The sequence below is a fragment of the Octopus sinensis genome, linkage group LG16 (genome assembly GCF_006345805.1).
Source record: "Octopus sinensis linkage group LG16, ASM634580v1, whole genome shotgun sequence".
Lineage (NCBI taxonomy): Eukaryota > Metazoa > Mollusca > Cephalopoda > Octopoda > Octopodidae > Octopus > Octopus sinensis.
The window spans coordinates 57,376,978-57,396,977 of record NC_043012.1 but is presented as its reverse complement, the minus strand read 5'-3'; the positions used below and the strand labels follow the sequence as shown (position 1 = coordinate 57,396,977).

General features: G+C 31.3%; 1 protein-coding gene across 3 annotated transcripts in view; it reads left to right on the top strand.

The window, feature by feature from the left end:
- The first annotated feature begins 3,197 nt into the window (after positions 1–3,197).
- LOC115220548 (plexin-A2) overlaps positions 3,198–20,000 on the top strand; it is a 307,994-nt gene continuing 291,191 nt past the window's right edge. For all 3 annotated transcript variants that reach the window (XM_029790694.2, XM_036510169.1, XM_029790693.2), the window contains exon 1: positions 3,198–3,262. The gene's annotated coding sequence lies outside the window, so the exon portion shown is untranslated. The remainder of the gene's footprint in view (positions 3,263–20,000) is intronic.

The window sequence follows — 20,000 nt, the reverse complement described above, 5'->3', positions numbered from 1 at the left end:
GTAACATTATGCCTCCATTCGTCTTCTCACATGGCCACAGACTCGACATGGGGGCTTACATCAAGTGCCTGGAGGAGGTAGTGGTGCCCTGAGTCAAGAGGGTGGTTGCTGGAAGACCCTATGTCTGGCAACAGGACTCTGCACCATGCCACACAAGCAGGAGAACCCAGTCATGGCGGTCAGACAATTTCTGCGACCATACCACCCCTAAAACCTGGCCACCTAACTCCTCAGACTGCAATCCCCTTGAATAATATGTGTTGGGCACAGTGGAGTGAGAAACCAACAAAACTCCTTGTAACACCAAAGATGGACTTAAGGCAAGGATTATGGCAGCATTCACCAACTTAAAACAAGGAGACCATCCAGAAGAGTTGCAGGAGATTCCAAAGTCTGGAGGCCATGGTTGAAGCCAATGGCTGTTTTATTGAATGAATTTATTATTTAGTATTTCAAAATATTTTAATGTAATTGAGGTAAATATATCTGTTAAAATGAGATTTCTGTGTTATTTTCAATTTTTTTTTCATTTTTGTGTAATTTAGCCGACAGTTTATTCACTGCACTCTGTGTGTGTGTGTGTATATATATATATATAATGTAATAATAATAATAATAATAATAATAATAATAATAATAATAATAATAATCCAAGGATGGGAGCTTTCATGTGTGTAAAGGCTATAGATACACACACACATATATATACACACGCACCCTTACATATATATATGCATGCATAGATATACACATATAGACATACACGTGTGTGTGTGTGCATATATCTGTTTATATGTAGGAAGTCAGTGTTTATACTTACATATATACATACATATTTATAAAACCCTAATACCTCGTCATATGTGTGAGTGTAATATCCGCACATGTTTGTATATGCGTGTGCAAGAGATGGGGCGGTGAGACACAGAGAGAGAGAGAGAGAGAGAAAAGGACATGAAGACAAACAGGGAAAGAATGACAGAGCTAGAGAGAGAGAGAGAGATGTGTGGGAGGGAAAGAGTTGGAGGAGAGAGAGAAAGAGAGAGGGAGAGTGATAGATGCATGCAGCTAGCTTTGCTGCTGTGGGTCATTGCCATCGTCAGTTGTCGAACACCAGTCACCGTGATTTAGGAAAAGCCTAACAGAGTCTCTCCCTACTGAGATGCCAACTGACGTTATACAGCGCTGTTATGTTCAGTAGCTTGAGGATTTGTATCTATAAAAACTTGTGCGTACATGCATGTTCATGCACACACACACACGTGTCTGTGTGTTTTTGTGGATGGTTTTGTGGTTTTTAAGAACAAGGCTTTCACATAACCGAATGTAACCACTGAATACTTCATGAAGTGGAGTGTGTCATTTTATTCCATTTTTGTGTGTTTGTTATTTTTATTTTTTATTTTTTATTTTTTTTTTTTTTTTATTGGTGACTAGTTTACGGAGATAATCCTGTTTCGATCCTAGGTGATCTTGTGAATAAGATTACCTTGGATCAAAAGAGGTTTAACTCTGTGAGACTAGTCATTGACAATATATGTATATATGTATATACATACATGTATATAGATATATATATCTATATATCTATCTATCTATCTATATAGATATATATATATATACTTATATATATATGTATATATATATATATATATATACATACATATGTGTGTATATATATATATGTATGTGTATATCTATGTATGTAGATATATATATATCTATCTATATGTATGTATGTATGTATGTATGTATACCTATGTATGTATATCATAATCATCAACATCGTTTAACATCCGGCTTCCAAACTGATGTATATCTTAGTGTGTATACATATATATATATATATATATATATATATATAATATATATATATATACATATATATATATGTACATATGTATATATGTGTGTGTGTGTTTGTATATGTACGCATATATATATATGTATATGTGTATATATATATGTAATATGTGTGTGTGTGTGTGTATGTGTACGATTATTAAATAGTGTGTATGTGTGTATACATATACATTTAGCTCTGTGTGTGTTTCATACTGTGCATGCATGAGGGAATTCTTATACATGTCTCATGTTTGTATCTAGAAAATAAGGCATGTGTTTGTGTCTTATACTCCCATGCACATGCATCCATATGCATTGGTATATTGAACTAAAGAAAGAGAAGTACTCAATACTGCATCAATAGAATGAAAGTTTTCATTTTTTATTTGGTTATTGTATGAGACTGATCCCAATATTTATCTTAAAGAATTGTTGTACCTTCATAAATATTTCCTATTATCTTACATTGACTGAAGATTATCATTAACATGTATCAGTGATTGTATCAGGACTATTACCTCCTTGGGATAATTACTCACCTGAGTTAATTACCCCGTCTCCAATATATTAAGAGGTTTTATACCATCATCTAAAAGTGCAAATTATATGCGATTCCTCTCAAATAGGGCCCACAGCTAGCTTTTTTTGTTGTTCATGTGTATGTAGTTTCAAAATGCTTTATTTTACAACTGAGATGTATTGTTATCACTATGATTTTATCTTACTATATAATCAACAACAAACACATTTATTAGCCTTTATTAGATTAAAAATAACATTATCAAAACATGAAGGTAAAACAAAACAAGGTGCAGGAGTGGCTGTGTGGTAAGTAGCTTGCTTACCAACCACATGTTCCCAGGTTCAGTCCCACTGCATGGCACCTTGGGCAAGTGTCTTCTACTATAGCCTCGGCCCAATCAAAGCCTTGTGAGTAGATATGGTAGACGGAAACTGAAAGAAGCCCGTCGTATATATGTATATGTATATATATGCGTGTGTGTTTGTGTGTCTGTGTTTGTCATTAGGAAGTGTATCCAGTGATAGAAACCATGCTGAAGCAGACACAGCAGAGCTTCGTTCAATCTTCTGATTAGCCAACTCCTGCAAAATCTTCTAACCCATGCTTGCATGGAAAACAAACATCAAATGATCACACACACACATACACACATGAACATGTATTCATCTGCTTATCTTCTTCATCATTTAAAATTCTTACATATTATATATTATATCTCGTGTGATCTTAGCCTTTGTTTTGCCGTTGTTTCATTCCGTTTTTTCTTTTTTTCTCTTTTTCATTCCTGAATTTCTTCACCCTGCGGTTCCTGTATTTGTCACACTTGAAGACCATTGGACGTTTTACTAATTGGAATGTTGTCTTTATTTCACAACATAATCTTAAGCATTCAAGGTAAACAAAACTTTTTCATATCAGAGATGCATACATTTATGTGCGTACGCATTATATTTTATTATATATATATATATATATATATATATATATATATATTCGTGTGTTCTACTTATGTGATTAATGTATATGATGGCTTAAAACACACGGGAATATCAGATGCATTTTCACTTTGAACTGTGCATGTTCAGGGAAAAAGTGTTTTTGCGTATTGGAGATTATGAGAAGCCCAACTTTGGACATAGGACGGTGGGTGATGGGTGGTGGGTGATATTTTGAGACATTTTGGGTGGTAGGGAACAATGCATCTTATATGTCTTTAAATATGCTATGTGCAATTTTTGTGTTTGTGTGAATTTGTGTTTCAATGTTCTGGCTCTTCCTTTATCTGTCTGTTTGTATGTTTATATAAGAAAATAGGATGAAAAAGAAATATACAATTTTATTATGTGCTTCATTGGCTTACAGTTGTTTCTGCTATTAGATGCAATGCACTCATAGCTGAGTGCTTGAGTATCACCCTGTAGCTTCATTGGAGTTTATAGCTGTAAGCTAACAAAAACACCAAAATAATAAGTACCTGATTTAATAAAAAGATAACTATTTGTTCTGGGATCAATTTGCTCAACCAAACTTTTAAAGGTGGTGCCCCAGCATGGTCACACTTCAATGATTGAAACAAGTAAATGAGAAAAGATGCAAAATGCAGCAGGAATTTTTTGTCTGATTTCCAATGTTACAGGAATTCAAGAATATTGAGAATTTATGCATTAGACATTCACAGACATCATGATATTGTATGTCTGTCTGTCTTCGTATTAAATTCTTCAACATGATCTTTTCCTGAATTTCGAGCACAAAAATTTCGGTATGTGGTAATAGATTGAAATGGAATCTTCAATCATTTTTGTTTAGAATTCAAGCAGACTTGATGTCTCAGATTATCATGGCAACTGTCTCTAAGACAAGACAAAAGTTGCACTGTTCTGTCCGATTTCTAAATTTGGCGCTGTAGTTAGAATTACCATGGTCAGAGATACACATAAATAAGACTGCTTGTGTGTGTGTGTGGTGAGAGGTAGAGGGTATATGTGCATGTGTTGGTGTCTGTATGTATAACTATACATATAAACCTCTGTGTGTGTATGTGTGTGTGTGTGTGTGTGTGTGCACTGATGTGTTGAAAAACCTACATTCTTTAGAAATGATATTGGTCACTGTTCCATCACAAAAATCCATTTCTGAAATTGTTATGTCTCTCGATGATATTATTATTTTTTATCATCATCATCATCATCATCATCATCATCATTATCTTTATTATTATTATTATTATTATTATTATTATGATGATGATCATGATGATGATCATGATCATGATGATCATGATCATCATCATCATCATTATCATCGTCATCATCATCACCACCTTCAAAACTTAATGTCCATTTTTCCAGTGCTTGCATGGGTTGGACAGAATTTTGTTGAGGCATGCCCTTCATCTCACATTATTTTTGTTATTAATCCTTTCTATTAATAGAAAGGATTAATAACAAAAATTATTATTATTATTATTATTATTGTTATTATTATTGTCATCATCATCATCATTATCATCATTATCATTATCATCATTATTATTATTATTATTATTATTATTATTATTATTATTATTATTATTATTATTATTGCTTTGTATTTGTACAAGTTGGCACAAAGTCTCACCCAGAGACCTCAAGAGACAACAAGTTAGAAGTTCATGTTTGTGTTATGCCTAGGGTGCCATATATTTGGTTTTGTACATGGTGTTGTTCTAGAGAATGTTTAAGAAACCATAAGAAAATTACGCATTTGTTTTAAAATTTGAGATAACATAGAAAGTATTTTGTGTAGGATATTGTCGTCATCGTCACGTCTTTGTCGTTATCATCGTCAACATCATCATCATCATCATTATTATTATTTTTAAGGTGGCAAGCTGACAGAATTGTTAGAATATTGGGCAAAATGCTTAGTGGCATTTTGTCTGTCTTTATGTCCTGAGTTCAAATTCCGCCAAGGTCAACTTTGCCTTTAATCCTTTCAGGGTCGCTAAATTAAGTACCAGTTGCATACTGGGGTCGATGTAATTGACTAGTCCCTTCCCCCAAAATTTCAGTCTTTGTGCCTTTACTAGAAGGGTTTATTAATAAGGAAGAGGGAGTCGCTCATAAGTTACTCTTAAGGCTGAGATATGATATAAACACCTGTAATTCACTAGAGTGTGTGCTTCTTTACACCTGCAATCGCTTGTGTAAAAAGTGCTGCATGCACGATGTTGTTGCCTGCTTCTCCTGTCAACAAATCATTCACTCACTTCGTACCTTCAAGGGCTGTGTGGAATATGTGGTCCCTTACTTGGAAAGAAAGCAGGAGTTAATGTCAGATAAGGTGTCTGGCTAGAGAAACAATGCCTCAATAATGTATTCATCTGATCCATACTGGCATGGAAAAATGGATGTGAAACAAACGTTATTAAGTAAAACTAGCAGTGTCACTGAGTATGCTGTGAATTAAAATGGCACCGTTATATGACTGGTACCATGACAAATACAATGTAGCAGAAAGTAAAAGATTACATTTACTTTTTTGGGGTATTTTCTTTCTTTTCTTTTTTTTTTTTTTATCCCACTGTTTGATAATAAATTTAAAATCAAAAGTAACAAACACTCTTTCAGAATTCTGTGTAACAAGAAACTTTAATTCCAGTGAGAATTTCAGCTATTTTTATTTTCTTAGTCACAGATATTTCATTTTAACATTTTCAGATTCAGATTTTAGCTTTTGTTTAGATTTACATAATTTTATTTTATATATTTTTTTATCTCCCCCCCCACTCCTTTTTTTTTTTAATTACAAATTCTTTTAATATTTGGAGCAGCAATATTTGAATGTCAAACCTTCATATCAGCATCTACATCAGGACCGTTTTCGGAAGTGTGCTTTGATTACATCACTATCTTCATCATCGTCGTCATCGTCATCGTCGCCGTCGTCGTCGTCATCATCACATCATCATCATCATCATCTTCATCATTATCACCATCATCATAACCCTCATTAAATTTACGCCCATTTTTTTTCCCTCTATCCATAATGCCAAGAATTAATAAACTTTTTTCTTCTCATTTTGCACTACAACCAACCTTATACATTGCTTATTCATGTATCATCATTCCAAATTTTATACCATTCCTTACTTTGGTTATAAACATCTTGTATATGGGTTTTGAAACAGCCCCCATAACTCGTTCATTTACCCTTAAATTTCTCAGTGTTTACCAGATCCTGGAGTGTGATCCTCTGCCAAAACCCTTCTTGGGGTCAGCAAAGAAAAATTTAGAGATTACTTTTGTGTTTGTCCCTTTCACAGAAGTAAATAACATCCTACAGTTGTTATTCTCTCAGAGTGGTATATAAACTACTTATGTACACAGTCTTAAAAGAGAGAGGTCATATCATTGTGATATATATGGTAAATCTTCCTCTGAAAATGGTTCTTTAACTCAGCATTAGCGCCTTCATTTAGGGTCAGCAGTGAAGATGCCAAGAAACACGTCTTGATCTAAAACCAGGGCTAGCATACCTCAGCAAAGATCCAGAAGAGATAAACTCTTCATACCACAAAAAAAGGCTCTGTACAGGTATTTTACCTGTACACATGAAGAGGATGATAATATTTGTTTCAAATTTTAATGCAGACAATCTAGACTTACATTATCCTAAGTGACCTTTTCAAGACAGTGTGATGTGATTGGCGGCAGATTGAGCTGCTATTTCTAACACGTCAGGCAGCCACATTTAGGTTCCAATGTAAAGCATGAATATGCATGAATATACATATATTGTTGCTTTTGTTATTGTTTAGCTCTGGGTCAACCCTAATTGAGCAGATCTATTATCAAAAGTATTCTGTCCATGACCATCCTGTGTTATTCCTACACAGCGATCTCAACACTACACCATTCAATGTGTCTTTTTATTTATTTTTTTTTTCTAAGTCAGTGGAACGTAATCTGGGAAAAATTCAGATGCTATTTTTAGCAAATCATGCAGCCAAATCATAACCTCCCTATTGGTTTACGAATTGATCGTGGTTTGCATTGGTAAAAATTAAATGGATGAAGTTCATAACTTTTGGTAGGTTTGTACACCTTTGGGAAAAGAGGAATCTGAGATTTTTGAATTGAACTTTCAGATGAGAGAAGAAGAAAATTCTTCAAGTTGAAAAGCAATTTTTTTATTCCCTCTCAATCCCAAGACATTAGATTCCTCTCTTCCCTCTCACCACCATCACCTCACTATGACACACAAACTTAACCAAACTTAGGAATTCCACTAAAAATATAGCATTTATTGAAAACACATTGCGGTAGAAGTCAGATCTCTTACATCTATAAGTCACCTCCTCATCTTGTAGGAACTTTCCCATGGTAACACATTGTGATACAAACCTGGCCTCTCAGCTTCTCTAAGCCCATCCCTGTCTGGCATGAACTTTCCACTGAATACTACTTGCAATATTGTTGCTATTCTGTTGTCCATACCAACGATGTTCTATGAGTCATTCTTCTACTCATGATACTAGTTATTCTTTCCACTCAGACCAGAGAAGAGTATATATATATATATATATAGGTTATAAAATGAGATAGGGGTTGAAAATTCAACCCACCATGGGATAATATATATCCAATATACTGCCAGATAGGTACCCAACAAGATTAATACATAGATGTTAAAAATTGTCAAACAATCAGTTCATCTATTGTATTATATGGGTAAAGGTAATAATATTACCGTAAATTAATACTACAAAATTAGAGAATGGAGAAACATACTTAAATCAATGAAAACATCAACTATCCGATGATACCCAATCAATACTTAATACACCATTACATATGAGTAAAGGCATTATACAAATGAGATATACAGTAATAGTAAAAGATAAAGAGATATAAGTAAAAAATTTCAAATATAATATGCAATTAATCAAAACTGACAGCTGTTTCGGCAGTGAGGGCAGTCATACCTCATTTAACCTCTAAGCGCCATAAAGGCAGGTATAAATGAGGCATTAACAAGGATGCCCCACGGCCTCTTCAGAGAATTAAATTAATTTGTTATAATTGTGAAAAATATTATATAACCATATACATATAAATATAAAAATATAAAAATGTAAAATATAAAAACTTATACATCATAATGCTACACTTATATAATATAATACTCATTGGTACAATAAAGGAAGGTAAACAGAACAAATAAAACAAAATATATATCAGTGTATATATTAATATTAATAAGTACCGATATTATACATATTTGGCTAATAGTTTTTTTTAAAAAACTAACAACATAGGGAGATGAAAAATAATAATTAAAACCATGGTTCAGTTCATAAAATTCTAAAGCTATGAAAGTTAATAAAAATTACTATTATATTAATAATAATAATAATATAATAATAATAATAATAATAATAATAATAATAATAATAATAATAATAATACAGTTAAGTTTGCACCAAGTCCATCCTTTCAAGATCGAATAACTATGAGTTTAGAAATGCTGACCACTAGGTAAAGAAAATTTAGATTAATTCGATTGGCTATTGGTTTGAAATTTAAATCACAAAAGAAAATTATACGGTTGGTTAGTCAAGGAACGCCAATATTCACACACGCATCTACAGATCAATCGCACATACACACATAGTTATATGTATATACATACACTTATACACATACATAATCACAAGCAACAACTAGCACATAGATAAACAAAAAGGGAAGCAACTATGCTACCATTTAGTCCTTCAAAATTATAATGTGCCTCAAATAACGAAAAAGAACCACCCATGCATTTCATAAAATATTTAATTTAGATATAAATATATTTTAAATATCAGTATGTTACTAAGTCAGATAATTATTTCATGGTAACTTAAAATTTATAACACCGGTTTGTTGCATAGTAAACATACGGTTGTTAGATTTATCGTGAGTTTGTTATGATTCCAAGTACGCTAAATTATAAAATATAAAATATATATTAATTTATATTATAAATAAATCACTTATTTACTTAATAAATTTAATGCCATAATATACCAGTTTAGGCATTAAAAAATAGAAGGGGAAGTACTAATGTAAACGCTTATGAGAACATCACAGAAATTTTAAAAAAATTTATATTATAATACTTAAGATAAAATGTGATAAGATAAATAAGAAGGAATAAATACGAAGAATAAATACGGTTATACACATATTATAAGTACCAACCAGTATATATGTATTCATATATTATTAAAATTAAATAAAAATAAATGATAGATATGTATGTATAAAACTACCCTAGTATAGTAAATAAGTAAAAAATAAATAGATAACAAATTAGATGACTTGATATGTATGTAACATCTACACTTAAATAGGCAAATAAATAATAATTAGAAGACTAAATGCAGAGATTGATAACATTACAATAAAATAAAATAAAAAATAAATAAAGTGAATATATTGTTTATATTGTTGAAAGTAAATATGTATGGAAGGATAATTTAAAGTACAGATCCAGAGGACTATAGATATAAACTAAATATATAAGGCTGGTAATATTTATAAAGCCAAATGTATGTAAATGAGAAAATGAAAAAATGAAAAGGTTTATTAGTAAGTAGCATAAGATACAAATTAAGGTGAGTACAAAGAAAGACCAAATATACAATAAAACCTTCCAAATAAACACATACAAAAAACCTATATTCTCACCTAAACCACAACAACACACCAAACTCATAAAGGCTCTCATATATTACATATTATACAATATCATTACATTATCTAGAGCTAGGTATCTAACCAAGATATACGTATATACTATGCAATATACTATGCAATATTAGAAAACTTTCAAAATCACATATTACAAGGCAAATACCAAAATGAATATGTTATTTCGTGTCATATTGCATTTCACTTAAAAAACAAACAAAAACCCACATACAAAAACAAGAAACAAATAATACTAGACACATCTATTATTATTATACAAATGTAGCTATAAAAATTATAAAATTATAAATTTATAAGTTGTATACTTAAGAATTATAGAAGACCACAGGTATAGTTAGTTAAAGAAGGGAGTTAAAAAATTAATAATAGTGGAAGTGCTAAGTTCTATTTGAATCTAGAAAGGTGAACGGTAGCCTATGAATGCAAAAGAAGTTTTTTCATTAATGTTTTTATAATTTGCCGACCCGCTTTAATAATGAAAAAAATTTCATTAATACATAGAGAGCATTTTTTATTTTTTCCATTATACACAGGTGCTGAAGTTAGTATTTTTCCAGTTTAATCTAAAATCTAAGTTGGTGCTTTGGATTGGTTTTCTGCCATTAAGGTCTGTGACAGTAACAACTTTAGCTATAATAGAAATAAATTTATCCATTTGATATACAGAATTATTACACTTCCATTAACCCTATTATATTAAATAAGTCCTTAATTTTTGCTAGAAAATACCACTAATTAAGTATGGGGGAGATTAAGGTTATACTAACAGCCAGGAAAACTTTAATAGAGTTTGTAATAAACTTTGGCTAGAAAGGACACACCCAACTTGTTCGATATCACAATGGGATCGCCGGACTCGGCGGAGGTGACTGATCTAGTTGGGATGTATCTATTAGATAACTTTAGTAGGGAATTCCCTGAATTAAAAGGTGGATTATACAGGGATGACGCCTTATTTTGTGTTAAGAATACATCAAATAGGAGATTAGATCTTCTGAAAAAAAGAATAAATAAATTTTTTAAAAGTTTCGGCCTATCCATTATCATTGAAAGTGAAAATTATTCTGCTAATTATTTAGATGTTAATTGTAACATTACTAATGGTTTACATGAACCCTATATTAAACCTAATTAACCTAATATATTAACCGTTCAAGTAATCAAACCCCCCTCAAATTAAAAATGCACTAGTGCGTAGCATTAGTCAGAATTTCTAGTTTATCCTCTAACGAGGAAATTTTTAACAAGCATTGTGATAGATACAATGCAGCATTGCTTCAGGCAGGATACAAAAGTAAGATATGGTTTATACCTAAGGGGAACCCTCCTAATGGAGGTAGAACTATCAGGAACAACACCAGATTTAGGATAGCAACAATATACATAAGAATAGTAAAATAGAATATATGATAACACCTATAATAAATGTAGAAGTGATGTTAACCTCGGAAGGTGAACGGTAGCTCAAATAGATCTGAGCATACGGGTAATAGTAGTAATATTAATAATAATATACAAATTAAAACTTATGGTAGACATGATAATGGTAAAGTTTACTTGCGCAATAACCATGGGAATATTGATATGATAGATATAACAATGACAGTGGTAAGAATAGTAATCCTATGGGTTGGTCTAGGAATAGGATTTTTACAAATAACAATAATTCTATAGGCAATCCTAATTCTGATAAGGATACACTATGGTTGATTATCCCATATGCAATGCAGATTAAAACAAACATAGTGAGAGCTTTGCATAATGTTATATTTAGGCATTTTGTAAGGATAAGAATAAATTTAGTCCTTTAATTAACAACAGTACTGTTAGAGTGGGATATAGCATTACTCATAATCTAGCCACCATTATCTCCTCTTTTAATAACAGGAAACTGGATCACTTCTATAAGGATAGAAATTGAATTTAGACCAGGGAAATTTGCCCCTCTTTAATAATATAGGAACAGAAACTTTCTTGGAACGAATGTGAACAACCCCCTTACTAATAATGAGTGCACCGTACCTATCAGAGATAATATAAATGTAATAGATCATACTACTACTACCAATACTAGTACTAGTGATAGGAATATAGCCGATAATGTGAAATTAACTCATTCGTTGATTTTGGGTTTGGATGATGATAACAATTGTAACACTTATAATGTGAATGGTAGTATAGGGGTGGAGACCAATCTTAGATTTCCTCATTCTGTTAATCTTTGTAATTTCAGAAACAAAAATAAATGTGTATTTGGTAATCATTGCCTCAGGAAGGAGGTAGTTTACCAATACACTGTAGATACACAATTGAGTAGTAGGGTGTATATCGGGGCAACTATGAATAGCATAAAACAAAGATTGAATTATCACAGATATACTTTTAGAAATAAAAATAGAATGTACTCTACAGGGCTAAGTGCATACATTTGGGAACTTAAAAGTAAGAACTTAGATTTTAGTTAAACTGGAAATACTAACTTCAGCACCTGTGTATAATGGAAAAATAAAAAATGCTCTCTATGTATTAATGAAATTTTTTTCATTATTAAAGCGGGTCGGCAATTATTAACAACATTAATGAAAAAACCTTTCTTGCATTCATAGGCTACCGTTCACCATTTCTAGATTCAAATAGAACTTAGCACTTCACTATTATTAATTTTTTAACTCCCTTCTTTAACTAACTATACCTGTGGTCTTCTATAATTCTTAAGTATACAACTTATAAATTTATAATTTATAATTTTTTATAGCTACATTTGTATAATAATAATAGATGTGTCTAGTATTATTTGTTTCTTGTTTTTTGTATGTGGGTTTTTGTTTGTTTTTTAAGTGAAATGCAATATGACACGAAATAACATATTCATTTTGGTATTTGCCTTGTAATATGTGATTTTTGAAGTTTTCTAATATTGCATAGTATATTGCATAGTATATATGTATATCTTGTTAGATACCTAGCTCTAGATAATGTAATGATATTGTATAATATGTAATATATGAGAGCCTTTTATGAGTTTGGTGTGTTTAGGTTGAGAATATAGGTTTTTTGTATGTTTTATTTGGAAGGTTTTTATTGTATATTTGGTCTTTCTTTGTACTCACCTTAATTTGTATCTTATGCTACTACTAATAAACCTTTTTCATTTTTTTCATTTTCTCATTTACATACATTTGGCTTTATAATATTACCCAGCCTTATATATTTAGTTTATATCTATAGTCCTCTGGATCTGTACTTTAAATTACTCCTTCCATACATATTTACTTTCAACAATATAACATATATATTCACTTTATTTATTTTTATTTTATTTTATGTAATGTTATCATCTCTCTGCATTTAGTCTTCTAATTATTTATTTATTTGCCTATTTAAGTGTAGATGTTTACATACATATCAAGTCATCTATTTGTTATCTATTTTATTTTTTACTTATTTACTTATACTAGGGTAGTTTTATACATACATATCTATCATTTATTTTTATTTAATTTTAATAATATATGAATACATATATACTGGTTTGTACTTATAATATGTGTATAACCGTATTTATTCCTTCGTATTTATTCCTTCTTATTTATCTTATCACATTTTATCTTAAGTATTTATAATATAAATTTTTTAAAATTTCTGTGATGTTCTCATAAGCGTTTACATTAGTACTTCCCCTTCTATTTTTTAATGCCTAAACTGGTATATTATGGCATTAATTTATTAAGTAAATAGTGATTTATTTATAATATATAAATTAATATATATTTTATATTTTATAATTTAGCGTACTTGGAATCATAACAAACTCACGATAAATCTAACAACCGTATGTTTACTATGCAACAAACCGGTGTTAAAATTTTAAGTTACCCATGAAATAATTATCTGACTTAGTAACATACTGATATTTAAAAATATATTTATATCTAAATTAAATATTTTATGAAATGCATGGGTGGTTCTTTTTTCGTTATTTGAGGCACAGTTATAATTTTGAAGGCTAAATGGTAGCATAGTTGCTTCCCTTTTTGTTTATCTATGTGCTAGTTGTTGCTTGTGATTATGTATGTGTATAAGTGTATGTATATACATATAACTATGTGTGTATGTGCGATTGATCTGTAGATGCGTGTGTGAATATTGGCGTTCCTTGACTAACCAACCGTATAATTTTCTTTTGTGATTTAAATTTCAAACCAATAGCCAATCGAATTAATCTAAATTTTCTTTACCTAGTGGTCAGCATTTCTAAACTCATAGTTATTTCGATCTTGAAAGGATGGACTTGGTGCAAACTTAACTGTATCTATTATTATTATTATTATTATTATTATTATTATTATTATTATTATTATTAATATTAATAGTAATTTTTATTAACTTTCATAGCTTTAGAATTTTATGAACTGAACCATGGTTTTAATTATTATTTTTCATCTCCCTATGTGTTAGTTTTTTAAAAAAAACTATTAGCCAAATATGTATATATCGGTACTTATTAATATTAATATATACACTGATATATATTTTGTTTTATTTTGTTCTGTTTACCTTCCTTATTGTACCAATGAGTATTATATATATTGGTGTAGCATTATGATGTATAAGTTTTTTATATTTTACATTTTTATATATTTTTATATTTATATGTATGGTTATATATATATTTTCACAATTATAACAAATTTAATTTAATTCTCTGAAGAGGCCGTGGGGCATCCTTGTTAATGCCTCATTATACCTGCCTTTATGGCTTAGAGGTTAAATGAGGTATGACTGCCCTCACTGCCGAAACAGCTGTCAGTTTTGATTTAATTGCATATTATATTTGAAATTTTTTACTTATATCTCTTTATCTTTTTACTATTACTGTATATCTCATTTTGTATAATGCCTTTACTCATATGTAATGGTGTATTAAAGTATTGATTGGGTATCATCGGATAGTTGATGTTTTATTGATTTAAGTATGTTTCTCCATTCTCTAATTTTGTAGTATATATATATATATTTTATATATATATATATACATACATAGGTATACATATATATACATACATATATAGATATATATCTGTAAATATAATATGTGACAATTATTTGGTAGCCATGATAAAACTCTGAGTTTCGGATGCTGGGGCGGAAACTCACGCCGCCATCTCTTCAGTTATTGGGCCATCGAAAAAATACTATGAAAATGACTGTTAAACAAAGGGAAATTACTGTGTGAGTGACTGTTATTAAGACAAAAGAGCTATCAGAATGACCGCTAAGTGAGGAGAGGGAGTAAAGGTAAGGGAGTGAAAATGTTCATAGTATTCGCGTAAGCACGCATGTCCATACCTATACATACGCGATCACGCACCCATGTAAATTCCTCTATTTACATAACATCGAGGTCTCTTTCATTCTTTTGTTGTCTTACCATTTCAATCAATATATATATGTATGTATGTATACACAAGAATCGATCATGCTCTGATGAAATCTTCCACGTGTTAACATGTGCCTCCTTGTGACATTGTAAACTTTCGTTTAATTGTGATACTCTTGGCCTGATGAGTAACCTGCAGTATACACTTCGCTTGGATATTTACCACATCCAACATTCTGCTTACTATGAAATATGTAGCCTAGGTCTTTTCTACTCTATTCCCTAACTCCTGTTATACACACACACACACATATAGATTCTTCAACTGATAATGCAGGATTTTCTTCAAGTAATGCCTCAAGGAGCTTATCATCAAACTCAACTGGACGTCCTGTTCGATTTTCATGTTTAAGGCTAAAATCTTCACTTCTGAATTTTGCAAACCATCTTCTGCAAGTTCTTTCCTTCAAGCATTCTTTCCCATAAACTGAGTGTATGTTTCGAGTTGCTTCAGCTGCAGAGTTTCTGTTTTTTGAACTCATAAAACATTATGTGCCTTAAATGCTCTTTGGATACTTTCATGTTAAAAAGGGTTTTAATCAAAGAAATTTTAATTCTATTATTCTGTAAAATAATATTTAATTATTTACTTAGTTTAAATGTACACAAATGCATAAAAATAATTTCTAATTCCATTAGATATTCTAAAATACTATTAAATTTCATTCAATTTTAAAACGGTAAAATCGGACAGAATTTAGTATACATGTAAGCAGTAGTGTAATCAAAAACTTTTTGAAGTTAATAGACATATTTTTCTCAAAACACAGGTACACAGAAAACTTTTAACAGAAATTGTATTAAAGACAGCTATGCCACAACATTAGATTTTGCTACATATTCAACTAACAGCAATAGTCAAAAATATAACCTTAACAATTACCAACAGCACTGCAATTATACAATAACATTTCTTTTAAAATGAAAATTATTTGGCAAATTCCATCATTTATTGCATAAAGGTGGCCAACAAATGTAATACAGGTTTAACAGCAAACACTTTCAAATTAAGATGCAATCAACATAGATATGTCTTTAATACACCATCCAGGAAAATGGCAAACTTGGTGTGGTATACTGGAAGATATTGATGATAACAGGGATTACAATGAACTTGAAAACTCACTATATTACACTACATGAAAACAAAGTCGTCAATCATGTCCCCAATACCCACTGGGTTAACAGATTTTCCATTAACACGTTTTATGCTGCTTATTTACATAGTAGGTTAAAATCACAATTATCATTATCATCATCATCCTCATCATCATTATCATCATTTTAACATCCACTTTCTCCTGTTCAGAATTTGTTGCAGTGGACTTTTATATGGTTGGATGTTCTTTGCGTCAGCAGCCCTCACCTGTTTCAAGGAAAGTAATATTTCCCCATGGTTGGTCATGTTTTCACCACAAGATTAGTAACAAAGGCAACCCCACTTTTATGACAGTGACCCTCATTTACAACTATCACACAAACATCAAGACAAGGGGTCAGAAACACACACACATGTAGACATATATATGTGATGGGCTTCTATCAGTTTCTGTCTACCAAATCCACACAGAAGGCTTTGGTCTGCCCAAGGCTATAGTAGAAGACACTTGCTCAGGGTGCCATGCAGTGGGACTGAACCTGAAACCATGTGATTAGGAAGTGAACTTCTTAACTACACAGCCATGATTGCAACTAATACATCTATCTTTTACTTGTTTCACTTATTGGACAATGGCCATGTTAGAGCATTTCTTAAAAGGGTTCACTCAAACAATTTGCCCCCCTCCCCCTACAAAAACACTTTTTTTTAAAAATCCTGGTACTTATTCTATTGGCCTTTTTTTGCTGAAGTGTTAAGGTATAGGGACAGAAACAAACCAACAATGGTTGTCAAGCAGTGGTGACAGGGGGGACTAACATACACACACACATACATACAATAGACTTCAATTAGTTTCCATCTACCACATGCACTCACAAGCCTTTAGTCAGTTTGGGGTTATTGCAGAAAACCCTTGCCCCAGGTGTTGCACTGTGGGGGTTAAACCCAAAAATCACACGATTTGGGAAGTAAGCATCTTAACCACGCAGCTATGCCTTGCTTACAACATTTAAAAAAAAAAAGTCTTTATATTTAGCATTTTTATTATTGTTTTTTTATCTTATTTTTAGTGCAGAAAATCTTGTCTATTGATCTATGAACATTTCACAGAATTCTTTCTTTGTGTTGATAGATGTATTTAATTTAGTAAGTGTATCAATGTAAGTTATGCTAATCTCATCAGCTAAAAGTTATTTCAGCGAAGCACTCATGAAATTTCTGTTCAGAATTATTGAATCTAAAGAAATCTGACAATTCGTTTATAAAGCTCAAACAGACAAGCTTATTTTACTACTTGATAACCTATTTAAGTTCAATGTATAAGAGACGAGGACTTTCTTTGCAGGATATCATCAATAAATTATCTTTTGAAAGGAATCGGTTATCAGGATGTTTAGGATTCGTGCTGCTTTTTAACAAAAATATATACATGCATACTTATTATATACACTCATGTATGCATATATACATATATACATATATACGTGTTTATGTATATATAATATATATATATATATATATATACATACTCACACATATATACATATATAATAATATATATATTATATACACAACACTTATATACATATAGATATATATATGCATATATATTTATTTATATATATGTACATATATTTATGCATTTACATATATGCACATATATATATATATATATATATATAGATCAATCTCTTGGTTTTTTAATGTATGTATGTATGTACATATATATATAAATATACAGATATATATATATATATATATATATATATAATATTATATATATATATCTATATATAAGATATATATGTATATATATATATATATATATATATATATATATAACCACACATTTATATATATACACATTTATATATATGTGCATTATTACTCAGTGCAGGTATGGTTGTATGGTAAGAAGTTTGCTTCGTAAACACATGGTCCTGGGTTCAGTCCCCCTGCGTGGCATGCCTTGTACTAGCCAAAGCCTTATGAGTGGTTTTGGTAGAGAGAAACTGACAGAAACTGCATCACCATAACTGAGTGTTATGATAAGAGACCAATAGAATAAGGACCAGATTTAAACCCTTTGGCATGTAGATTGTTCTATATTGAGCTCAAATATTCTATTAGTTTTATGGTGAAACTGGCTAGATCTGGTATCCCACATGATGTTATTCTAAAACTAAAAACAATCACATCGTTAAAATTTTGTAATTACGCAATAATGCATGATTAATTCAAAATGTCAATAAATAAGCATTACATTTAACAGAGCCATCTAAATGCGATAGGGTTACAAAAAACCAAAAAAAACAATAAACATTAAAAGAAGTGTTTAGTCCACATCGCTCAGTGAGGAGTGATAGGGTTAGTTTTTCTGGTGTATATAATATTCCTCCCTAGAGCAATTTGAAATGGACTGACTTGCTCAAGAATACCATGCATTGCTTGGGCCAGGAATCGAAACCACAATCTTACAATCATGAGCGGAACACTCTAACCACTAAGCCATGCACCTCCATGTAAAATGAAATAGATACCGTGCCGGTGGCATGTAAAAAGCACCAACCAATCGTGGCCACTGCCAGACTCCCCTGGCACCTGTGCCGGTGGCGTGTAAAAAGCACCCACTACACTCACGGAGTGGTTGGCGTTAGGAAGGGCATCCAGCTGTAGAAACACTGCCAGTTCAGATTGGAGTCAGATGCAGCCTCCTAGCTTCCCAGACCCCGGTTGAACCATCCAACCCATGCTAGTATGGAAAACGGACATTAAACGATGATGACGATGATGATGATGATGATTTTGACTTGTTTGACTAAACACTTCAAAACAGTGCCCCAGCATGGGCCCCAGTCTAATGATTGAAACAAGTAAAAGACATAAAAAAAGATAGATACATTTACGAAACCATTTTGTCTGACACGCTGTCTGCTATCAATTAACTTTCCTAGACTTTCGGGGCTTAACATACGTACGTGTTAAAGTTATACTATCCTTCGTACAAGGCTTAATTGAAACATATTACAACAGCAACATGTGCCTGCCCTTCCACCATGTGACACCATCTTCCGCCATATTCCATCATGTTCCATCATGTTCCACCATGCAATGAAATCTAGTTAATGATATGCCTCACTTGCACTCTCATTGTGTCTGTGTTAACACTTTAATTATATAATGTTCACAGGCTTCATATGACTCACACTTTGTTGCTGGTGTATTATTATTATTATTATTATTATTGTTCTTATCGTTGTTGTTGTTATGTTTTATTTTGTTTTGCTATGGAAAACACGTGCTTGTGAGCGTATGTATGTGCTTGTCCGTCTGTATATGTTTATTCATACA